We start from the raw sequence: 9,573 nt of genomic DNA, 5'->3' as shown, positions 1-9,573 counted from the left end.
TCTGTAAAGATTACAGCCTTGGAAACCCTATGGGGCAGTTCTACTCTGTCCTATAGGGTTGTTATGAGTTTGAATCGACTCGATGGCGGAAACAACATGTTTTTAATGCTTCTCTAACAATTGCTAAGCCTGTTTGTCAGTGGAGGCTTGCCAGTAGCTACGATACTAAACAACAGAGCTCCCAGACAAAGATGGACCAGGAAGAAAGGCTTGGCAATCTACTTCTAAAAATCTGCCAGCGAAAACCCTATGGATCACAATGGTCTGATCCTGTTGTGTGTGGGGTTGCCAGGAGCAGGACTCAAAGGCAGCTAACAACAACAGCAAAAACAGCAACACTTTGCTAAGCTTCCTTTTGTAAACACGAGAAGGGAGGTTTTGGGGTAAGAACCTCTCCTGTGCAGAAATATTTGGCTAGAACTGAAGACCCATTGGTACTTCCCACCCTCTGGGAGCCAAGAGCCCAGGCACACCAAAGCTCAGTCACTTGGATGCTCCTGTCCAGGACTTGGAGTCTCAAGGAGGTGGCACAGTGACAACAGGATGATGAGAAGCTCTCATGGGACACCCGTGGCAGCAGATCTCACAGGAGTGGCAAAGGTGTCCTGACCAGGCTGTCCCAGGGCCTCATCTCCAGGTCACCTCCTACAGCTCCTGTCTGTTTTCCCAGCCTGCACCCCTATGTACCCATCGATTATGAGGGCCTCACAGACATCCAACAGATTCCCTTCTTATTTGAGGTAGCTTGGGTGGGTTGCTGCTACTTGAAACAGGAAGGCTTCCCATGGGTGGTATAAACAGTTAACACACGCAGCAGCTAACTGAAAGGTTAGAGGTTCACGTCTGCCCAGAAGAGCCTGACGATCTACTTCTGAAAAATCAGCCTTGAAAACCCTATGGAGCACAGTTCTACTCTGACACACACGGGGTCGTCATGAGTCAGGGTTGACAAGATGGCAGCTGGTGAGTGGTTTCCTCCTGAAGAGCCATAAAGACCAAAACTGCTCCCTGTAGGCCCTTCTTGTTTTTTTCACTTGCTCCTGCCCTTTACATCATAGGTGGGGACACACAGTGACAGATAACACACCTGCCTCAGGGTCACTTAGCCTAGCTTCAGCCTTAGCCCAGGGGCCAGGTGAAGTACATGTTTGCCATTTCACTAAATGCGATATTGATATTGCTATCAGTTCTCTACCCTCCCCACTCCCCAGATACCTGTTCTGCCTGAATCCGGTGTGTATCCTGAAGGGATTATCATGTAGCAATCATGAGCGTAGACCCTGAAGCTAGACTGTTGGGTTTGAACCTCAGTTTCCTCATCTGTAAAATCAGAACAACAAAAGGCAAAAAAAATGTAGAATGGGCTCATTATTTGCATAAAAATACTGTATTTGTGTTTGCTCTTATTTCTGTCTCATTTGATCCTCACAATAGCCTTGTGAGGGAGGTTTATATTATCATCATCATCCCCATTTTGCAGCAGATAAGAAAACTGAGGTGCGGGGAGGTTAAGAAATCTACCCAAGCTCACCCTATGATAAGCAGTGACACCATCAAAAATGGTCTGAGTTGAGAGCCAAGCTCTTTAACCACTATGCACTACTGCCTTCCTCCGGTACCACCTAGCTGACTGGTCTTTCAGAGTGCAATTTCAAAAGTGTTCAGAGCAGACAGGTAAAAAAAATGTGTGAAAAGCTCTGCAGAAAGACAATAAGGACTGGTGCCCACAGTGGCTGGAGTATCAAATTCACGGGTTAAAAACAGTTCAGTGGTCAAGCAAACCTCGTTTAGGGAGCAGGATCATTGCAGAATCATCGCAGGGTTCTACTCTGGTTCCCCTGGACTGTACACACCTCTTGGAGGCTGATTGAGACAAGGCTCAATCACACGCAGTACCGGACCCGCTACCAGGCTAGCAAACCAAAAACACCAAACCCGTTGCTTTCAAGTTGATTCCGACTCATAGTGACCCCATGGGACAGAGTAAAACTGCCCCATAGGGTTTCCAGTGAGTGGCTGGTAGATTCGAACTCCTGACCTCTTGGTTAGCAGCTGAACTCTTAACCACTGCACTACCAGGGCTCCATCAAGGTGAGGTGGGTGACTGGTTTCCACGGTCCCAGCAGCCACCTCCCACCACCCCACCCACATGCCTGACTTCTGGGAAGATGCTGATGAGCTCACTGACAAATCATGGCTAAATTCCAACACCTTTGCCAGGAATTCTGGATGAAAGCGCCTAGCTTAGCATAAACAATTCAGTAGAGTTTTATCAATCATCACGGCTTCAAATTCAGGGTTTTCTTTCTGCCCAAAGTTACTGAATCGTGGAGATGCATTTGCTATGGTTCAGTGACAAAACAACTTCTGGTTCAGTGTCCAGAACTTCTCCTGGACACTGTTGTGGAAGAGAGAAAAAGAAGGGCTTTGGAGTCAAAACCAAACCAGACTTGTTGCTGTGGAGTCAATTCCAACTCATAGCGACCCTATAGGACAGAGTAGAACTGCCCTATAGTTTCCAAGGAATGGCTGGTGGATTTGAATTGCCAACTGTTTGGTTAGCAGCCGTAGCACTTAACTACTACACCACTGGGGCTTTGGAGTCAGGCAGGCATAAATCCTAGTTCTGCCACTTTCTAAGTGTGTGACCTTGAGCAAGTGGACAATAAGTGGACATTGCTGATTTGGTGCTCCATTCTTGCTTCTTTGTGTAAAAGCACACAGATTTCCTTCTAGGGAGCCAACCCTCCCATAACCAGTTGTCACTGAGTCAATTCCAACTCATGGCAACTCCATGTGTTGCAGAGTAGAACTGTGCTCCATAGGGTTTTCAAAGCTGTGACCTTTTTCAAGTAGATTTCCAGGTCTTCCTTCCAAGGCACCTCTGGGTGGGTTCAAACAAACCACCAACATTAGAGTTAGTAGTTGAGTGCTTAATGGGTTGCTTTACCCAGGGATTTCATTGCCCTCATAGTCCATACATTTAGCATCCACCCTTAACTTCAGAAGGAGACATGTAACTCAACAAGAGCATCCATTTCCCTGGCCCAACCACTGGGTCAGAGGCAGGCACATGACGCAGTCAGAGCCAATGAGATGCAGTGAGACTTCTACTGAACTTCAGGTGCTCTCTCCTTCTAAACTTCACCTGGGGAGATTGTGAGCCTAGAGTTGCAAGGAGTCACCAAACTGTTAATCAAGACTGAAGGCAGTCCAATAGATGGCAGAGCTGAGAGGTGGAAAGGAACCAAGACCTAGTGGCATTATTTCAGTTCCTGGATCAAGTTATGCTGAAGATCAGGATCTACTCTTGGACTTTTCAGTTCCATGGGTCATAATAAATTCCTTACTTATTTGTTTGTTTTTGTTTTCTCTGTCTCTCTCTCTTTTTGCTTATGCCTGTTCATGTTGGGTTTTCTGTCACTGGCAGGATAAAATCTTGACCAACACTCTGTCTCAAGGGGTAACTGAGGATTAACCAAGATGACATGAAAGATACCTACTGTACTGGGTTGAATAGTGTCCCCCAAAATTCATGTCGATCTGGAAACTCAGAATGTGACCTTATTTAGAAGTAAGGAATTTGCAGATGTAATTAAGTTAAGATGAGGTCATACTGGATTAGGGTGGGCCCTAACTCCAGTTACTGGTGTCCTTGTAAGAAGAGGAGAGAACACAGAGACACACAGAGAAGAAGACCATGTGAAGATTGAGGCAGAGGTCGAAGTGATGCTCCCACAGACCAAAGAATACCAGGGATTGCCGGGGGGCACCAGAAACTAGGAATAGACAAGAGAAGGATTCTCCCCTAATGACTTCAGAGGGAGTATGGCCTTACTGACATCTTGACTTTTGACTTCTAGCTTCCAGAACTGTGAGACAATAAATTTCTGTTGTGCTCAGCTGACAAGTTTGTGGTAATTTTTCACAGCAGCCCTAGGAGTCTGATATGCCTACCATGAGCCAGATTTTCTTTCCCTCCTTATTCTTCTTGTTCTGATCCAAAGCTATCTTCATTTAATTTCTTTTTTATTTCATATAATCCTAAGATCATTCTGAGTTTCTAGAAACATCAGGACATCACGTTATATAAGAAACATGAAAAAAATTAGAGATGCTTAGTTAGCTTAGAAAAGACTACTTGGCAACATAATTGCTTTCTCGAAGTACTTAGAAAGGTTGTCATATGGAAAGAAGTAGACTTAGACTCAGAAATCAGAATTGGGCTGCTGAGTGGAAGTCAGCAGAAGACACTTAAGCTCTGGATTGTACCCCTGTTATGGACTAAATTGTGTTTCCTAAAAATTGTGTTGAAGTCCTGACCCCTGTACCAGTGGATGTGATCCTGTTCGGAAATAGGATTTTTCTTTTGTTACATTAATGAGGTCATACTAGAGAGTAGGGTGTGTCCTAAACCTAATCATTTCTGAGTTATAACAAGAGCCTAATAGACACAGAGCCACACAGGGGAAAGACGCTGTTGGATGACAGACATTCACCCGCAGATACATCTACAGGCCCAGGAACTCCAAGGATTGCCGGCAGCTACTGGAAGCTGAAATAGAGGAGGTAGGACCTCCTCCTGGAGCAACATCCTGAATTCAGACTTCCAGCCTCCTGAACAGTGAGAAAATAAATTTCTGCTCTTTAATTTCACCCTTTTGTGGTATTTTTGTTGTTGTTGTTATGGCAGCATTAGAAACTAAAACAATCCCTGAGGTAGGGAGTGTCTCATCACATGGGATCTTCACATTGAGAATGGACTTGATTATATCAGTTACACAAATATCTACATCCTCACGTTACATGAAATGATCATATATTAATCTTCTAAAGTTGCTTTTTCCATCCATTCTCACATTTTGTGAAAGAACATTATTCAAACTCTATATGCACTTTGATGTTAGTTTCTTCATCATTAAAATAATTTTTAAGCCATATAATGTAGAGTTTACTCAATAATGTTTAACTTTTAAAGCTGTACTTTTATGACTATAAAAAATTATTCCAAGACATATCAGCAGGAAAAATGCCTTTTTTATTGTGAGTCTGAAACTTTCTAACCCCTAATCTCTCTGTTCCTATTGTAAGTGATTTTTTATAACATGAGGTTTCTTTGAAACTCAACTATTACAATACAGCACAACAAACTGTATTTAATAGCTGATAAAATGGTTTCTAAGGAGCCCTGGTGGTGCAATGGTTAAGCACTCGACTGTTAAACAAAAGATTGAGGGTTCAAACCCACTCAGCAGCTCTGCAGGAGAAAGGCCTTGGTGACCTGCTTCTATAAACGTTGTTGTTAGGCTCACTTACCTGCTCACCACATTTGCTATGCATAGGTAATAATAACAGGTTTGGTTTTTTAAATTATTATGAATATAATTATCTATTATTTTTAATAGCTAACATTTATTGAGTGCTTACAATGTGCTAACCACTGTGCTAAATGGATTATTTCTTCACAACAACCATATGAGGAAGATATTGTTATTGTTCTCATTTTATAGATGAGGAACTAGGGCTTGAAGAGGTTATTACATGATTTGCCCTACAGTAAACAGCTGGCATTGGGAGAGCCATGCTAAAACCTGGGTGGTCAAACTTGAACGTCTGCCCTAGTAACTGCTGTGTTCTGCTAGTTTAAATTCCTAACTCTTCAAGCTTGAACAAGAAGTGACCTAGGAAATTCACCCATGCCTCCATTATGTGGAAACTAAGACCCATTTGAGGTCAAATAGAAAGATGCAAAACTGGAAATAAAGGGAAGAAAAGAGGGGAAGAAAGAAAGGGAAAAATAGGAGATGGACTCAGAAGGAGGGAGGGAGGAGGATGAGACCAAGACTTCAGCATTGACCACTTCCAGTTGGAAAAGCCTATTAACCATCCATGAGCATGGTCAAGAAGGCAGTTGGGTCTTCAAGCCTGGAACTCAGGTACAAGTTGGGGCTGGAGATACAGACTTACTGCATCTCCTACTCTAGGTGTCTACACTGCCAGCGATCCTAGAGCCATCCCAGACACTGCCCATCCTTCACTCCTCACATCCTATCAAACCTCCAAGTCCTGCAGATCCTACCTCTACATGCCTCTGTAGGAAGACCACTTTTCTCCACCCCTTTGCCACCACTCTAAGCAGGTCCACCATCATCCCTCCCATGGATGCCTGTTACAGCTTTCAACTTGGTCTCACTAACTCCAGTCTTGCCCCTTCTAATCCATCCTTCACACTGTAGATAGATAGATAGATAGATAGATGGATGAGAGGGAGAGAGACAGATAGCTGCCACTGAGTTAACTCTGACTCTTGGTGACCTTGTGTACAACAGAAAGAAGTGTTGCCTGATCCTACATCTTCCTAATGACTATTGGCATGTTTGAGTCCATCATTTTGTCTATTGTGCCAATCCACCTCACTAAGAGTCCCCATTGCCCTTGAAGGCCCTCTACTTCACCCAAACATGTTCTTCTCAAGTGACTGATCTCTCCTGATGATGTGACCAAAGCAATCAAGCTGGACAAGGTTCTGCTATGATCCATGAGGTTTTCATTAGCTAATTTTCAGAAGTAGATCACCAGGCCTTTTCTCCTAGTCTGTCTTAGTCTGGAAGCTTTGCTGAAATCTGTCTATCATAGGTGACCCTGCTGGTGTTTGAAGTTCCAGTGGCATAGCATGCAGCATCACAGCGGCACGTAAGTTACCACAGTATGACAAACTGACAGATGTGTGGTAGCTCCACACTATAGCCAGGACAAATCCAATTACATCTTCCTCCTGCTTAAATATCCTTCCATGACTTTCCTTTGCTCTAATGATACCAAACTCCAGGCTTAACAAGGCCCATGTTGGCCCCTATTCATACTCTCCAGCCCTATCCCACAACTTGCAGTTCCCTGAGGGTACCACGTTCTCTTCCTTGTCCCAACTTTGGCATACTCTCTTTTCCTCCCACCCTTTCACTCCATTAATATGTGCTGCAGGTCTTCCTCTGGAGACCCTTTCCTAACCCCCACCTCTGGGTAATTGTCCTCCAATGGTCCCATAATACCCTACACTTACCCTCATGAAAGCACTCATTGCATTACATTATAATTGCCTTCACTCATCTGACTCCCCAACAGAGCAGGTGCAACTTCAGGGCAGGGCTGCATCTTTGCATACCCACTGCCTGACACATAGTAGGTAGACAAGAAATAACTTCGGAACAAATTAATGAATGAGTAGGCAACTTATTCTAATTTACAGCCTTCCTTTAGATTGCCATCATATTGACTTTGAAATTATTATTTTATTAGATAGCATTAGTTGGGTGCCTACAGTGTGACTGCCAGCTGTGTATCTAAGTAAAGATCACCTATGTCCAACCTTCTCAGAACATTCTGTCTGTGACATTTCTATCAAATTTTGTATATAACTTTTTGGCTCATGTTACCTGGCTCCAGGAAAAAAAAATCTTTCTACGTGTGATTGTTAAGGTTGTATGTTAACTTGGCTGGGCCATGATTCTCAGTAGTTTGGCAATTATGATGTAGTATGGCAGTTATGGTGTAGTTTGGCAGTCGTATGATGATGTGATCATTTCCATGATGAGATTTGATACAATGTGACTACCTTCATGATGGGATCTGTTGTGAGTGGTCAATCAGTTGAAAGGGAGTTTCCTCGGGGGTGTGGCCTGTATAAATAGACTTTCTGGAAAGGCTTATGGGCTTTTGCTCACTCTGAATCCTGCAACTGGCTCCTGTTCTTCTAACCTCCTGTTCTTGGGACCTGAGCTAGCAGCTTATCTGCGATCTTGCCTGGCAATCTTGGGATTTGTTGGTTTTTGCAGCCCGTGAGCAAGAGTCCTGCTGTCTGACCTGCCGGTCTTGGGTTCCCCAGCTCTTGTGGCAACATGAATCAGGGGAAGCCTCTATCCTGATCCACAGACTTGGGACATTCCAGCCTCTACAACTGTGTGAGTCATTTCCTTGATATAAATATCTCTCTATATATATTTGTACATTTTACTGTCTTTTTCCTCTAGAGAAGCCAGCCTAGGACACCATGTTCAAATTTTGAGCTCCCAGCTTCTATATGGGCTGCATCATTAGCATACACTATCTGTGCCAGAGAAAGGAGAAACTAGTTTGCTCATTCACATGAAACATATTCACGGAAAGCCGACTCCAAAGCCAAGAAGACAAGGAGGGTGTTGTCTATTTCCATCTGGAGCAGTTTTTACAAAGGAACCTGAAAACAAATTCTATTTGGCAGCCTCACCTGACAATGCTGGATGTTTCATATTGTGTCCAGACATCTTTGCCTCAAATACCCTTATTTTGGAAGGTCTGGTCTCTGGGAAAAAGATTTAGGTTTGCCATACAAAATGTAGACTGTCCAGTAAAATTTGAATTCGGATAAACAACAAATACATTTTAGTATAAGTACCATCATTTTTAACTAATAACACACCCATGTAAATAGCATGTGCACACATATAACGCATGGAAATGAAGAAATTATATAAGGAAGTTCTGTCGTAGTCTGCCCATGCATATACTAGGCATGCCTTGTGACATTTCCAGAAGTGAATTTCAGCCTCATTCACCCTCATTCAATAGTCTGAAAATGTTACTTTTGATCATATTTGTATAATAAATGTATAAGTCACGGTCAAGAAGTCTTGGATTGAGTTTGGTAGTACCCTGGTAATCAAAAAATAAACATTTGAAATTAGGCATTAATTAATTTAAGTTGATAATTATATCCTCATCACTTTTAAGTCATCAGTTGAAGCCTTGAACCTACAGAAGCCTGTCCATAAATCACATGCTATCAATTGGAAGCATAACCAAAACGAAGCCTGAATTGGCATGAATGGAATCGAGTAGCTATCAAAAGGAATCTCGATTCAGTTGGCATTGACATAATTATCACAGTCACCTTCTGACTCTGGCTTTTACTTGGAGGAGTAAACAAAGCAAAACTGATACACAATTCCTCTTGGCTCAACAGCGGAACTCAAAAACCTTATCAAATCATCTTAAGTGAAACCATTAAGCTATGTTACAAAAAAACATTGCTGTCAAATCGTTTCCAACTCATAGCAACCCTATAGGACAGAGTAGAACTGCCCCATAGGGTTTCCAAGGAGCGGCTGGTGGATTCGAACTGCTGACCTTTTGGTTAACAGCCTGGGCTCTTAACTACTGCCACCGGGGCTCCATTTTAGGTCTGTTTAGTTCATAGTCTAATTATGTGTTATTAGTTCCAATGTCTTTCATCAGTGATCATAAGTCACCTTAGCCATATGTTTGCGAGCGTATAAAAAGACGCTTGCTTCTTGGACACTTCACATTTGAATTTTGCGATCTCTTTGGTGGTTAAGAGCTTGGCTGCTAACCAAAGGGTCGGCAGTTCGAATCCACCAGCTGCTCCTTGGAAACCCTGTGGGGCAGTTCTACTCTGTCCTATAGGGTTGCTATGAGCCAGAATAGATTTGATGGCAACAGGCTTGGGTTTTTTTTTTTTTTTTTTTTTGTACTAGAACTAGCCCGTTATCAATTATATTGCGCACATTTTTTTCAGTT

The sequence above is a fragment of the Trichechus manatus genome, unplaced genomic scaffold (genome assembly GCF_000243295.1).
Source record: "Trichechus manatus latirostris isolate Lorelei unplaced genomic scaffold, TriManLat1.0 scaffold00034, whole genome shotgun sequence".
Lineage (NCBI taxonomy): Eukaryota > Metazoa > Chordata > Mammalia > Sirenia > Trichechidae > Trichechus > Trichechus manatus.
Note: the sequence above shows the minus strand (reverse complement) of the source record.